The sequence below is a fragment of the Pan troglodytes genome, chromosome 7 (genome assembly GCF_028858775.2).
Source record: "Pan troglodytes isolate AG18354 chromosome 7, NHGRI_mPanTro3-v2.0_pri, whole genome shotgun sequence".
Classification (NCBI taxonomy): Eukaryota; Metazoa; Chordata; class Mammalia; order Primates; family Hominidae; genus Pan; species Pan troglodytes.
The window spans coordinates 38,704,111-38,706,608 of record NC_072405.2 but is presented as its reverse complement, the minus strand read 5'-3'; the positions used below and the strand labels follow the sequence as shown (position 1 = coordinate 38,706,608).

Below are 2,498 nucleotides of genomic sequence, written 5' to 3'. Positions count from 1 at the left end.
CAGCTATTGAGGAGGCTGAGATGGGAGGATTGCTTGAACCCAGGAGGTCGAGGCTGCAGTAAGCTATAATTGTGCCACTGCACTGCAGCCTGGGCAACAGAGCAAGACCCTGTCTCAAGGAAAAAGAAAAAGAAGGCCAGATGTGGTGGCTCACACTGTAGTCCCAATATTTTGGGAGGCCGAGGTGGGCAAATCACTTGAGGCCAGGAGTTGGAGACCAGCCTGGCCAACATGGTGAAACTCTGTCTCTACTAAAAATACAAAAAAATAAAAATAAAAAAATAACTGGGCATGGTAGCACATGCCTTTAATCCCAGTTACTCTAGAGGCCGAGGCAGGAGAATTGCTTGAACCTGGGAGGCAGAGGCTGCAGTGAGCCAAGATCGTGCCACTGCCCTTAAGCGTTGGCAACAGAGCAAGACTCTGTCTCAAAAACAAACAAACAAAAAAGCTAAAAAGAAAAAGAAAGGCAGTTTGAGCAATTTTTCCTAAGCCATGGCATATCAGTTATACAGAAATACTGCTTTGGGAAACAGTCTTCAGGTGAGCCTAGATGAGCTCATACAGTCTCAACAGACCACCTACAAGTTCTACTTCAGTTTGATAAGGCTATAAATTCAGCATTGGCTCAGAGGGTTAGGAACAGAGTCAATTTCAGGAGCTTTCTAAATATGTACAGATTCTGTGATAATCTGTGGACTTTCGTATTGAATGATATTGAATTCAGAGAAGTGACAAAATTTATTAAAGTGGATGAAGCAAAAATAGTAGACTGTGATGGTAAAAATACTGGCTCCAATACTACAGAATGATGGGAAAAAATGGCTTTTTAATGCTGTCTTCTGTTATTATTCATCACTTTTTGAAGAGAAGCAGAGAAGAAACTTAAAACAAGTTATTTTAGCATTGCAGAAATGACTATACTGTGCTCTCCCAGAGAATTCCAGTAGGAAGAAGCTTGTAACTCATAGCCTCTTACACGTTACCTTTATTACACAGCATAAAAAAAAATAACTTTTAAAAAATGACAATTCAAAAGTTGTTGGCTTCTTAAGAATATTCTTCAATAAACTCCTTTTAAAACTTAAAAAAAAAATCTTATCCATCCATCAAGCCCCATCACCCATATCCATTCTATTTGGAGTTCAAGAGTAGTCTCCAGGGCCAACCATGATGGCTCATGCCTGTAATCCCAGCACTTTGGGAAGCCTAGATGAGTGGATCACTTGAGGTCAAGAGTTTGAGATCAGCCTGGTCAACATGGTGAAACCACCATCTCTACTAAAAATACAAAAATTTGCCAGGCCTGGTGGTGTGCACCTATAGTCCCAGTGACTCAGGAGGCTGAGGTAGGAGAACTGCTTGAACCCAGGACGCAGAGGTTGCAGTGAGCCGAGATCGTGCCACTGCACTCCAGCCTGGGCGACAGAGCAAGACTGAAAAAAAAAAAGTGCTCTCTAATAAATAGCGTCTCTCTCCTCTCTGCCCGGAGTTAGAGAAATAAACCAAAGAGTAAATATGGTGGCCAAGATATTAGCTTTACTGATAGAGAAGTGTGGAGAACTTAATCCAGCGTGAGGGCCAAATGGACCTGCATCCAAACTACAATAGAAGACAGAGATCCACTCACCCACCCACTCCTGGGCAGCACTCCCAGCTCTGTCAACGCCAGGAGGACCTGCAGAGAATTCCTCTCTGAGGCAGCTCACTCTTAAGAGGAAGAAGAAGGGCTGAGACAAACTCCTTTCATAGGAAGGAAACACTGGGATTGAGGAAAACACCTTCCACGCTCTCACGATCTGTTCCTAAGAACTGATACCAGCTTTTTATTCTCAAGTATCTGACACTTACATCCACTTTTCTCCTCCAATCCCACCATTATCTGTTGCCTGGATCAGTATAACTGCCTACAGCTGATCTTTTGCAACTAACTCCAGAGCCCTACAATCAATCATTCCCCACACTGTGGCCAGAATAATGTTTCTGTTTTGTTTTTTTGTTTTTCGACAGGGTCTTGCTCTGTCGCCTAGGCTGGAGTGCAGTGGTGTGATTGCGGCTCACTGCACCCTCAGCCTCAGCTTCCAGGGCTCAAGTGATCTTCCCGTTTCAGCCCCCCGAGTAGCTGATACTACAGGCGCACACCACCACACTTGGCTAAATTTTGTATTTTTTGTAGAGACAGGGTTTCATCATGTTGCCCAGGCTGGTCTTGAACTCCTGACCTCAAGTGATCTGCCAGCTTTGGCCTCTCTAAATGCTGGGATTACAGGCATGAGCTGACACACCTGACCTATTTGGTTATTTAGTTTGTTTGGTTTTTTTTTTTTTTTTTTTTTGGTTTGTTTGGCTGGTTTTCTTTTTTTGAGACGGAGTTTTGCTCTGTTGCCCAGGCTGGAGTGCAATAGCATGATCTCTGCTCACTGCAACCTCCACCTCCCGGGTTCAAGTAATTCTCCTGCCTCAGCCTCCCAAGTAGCTAGGATTACAGGTGTGCACCA

At 44.0% G+C, this 2,498-nt stretch overlaps 1 pseudogene; it reads left to right on the top strand.

The window, feature by feature from the left end:
* Window positions 1–492: 492 nt before the first annotated feature.
* On the top strand, window positions 493–812 carry LOC100612846 (transcription initiation factor IIA subunit 2-like; annotated as a pseudogene).
* The last annotated feature ends 1,686 nt before the right edge of the window (window positions 813–2,498 follow it).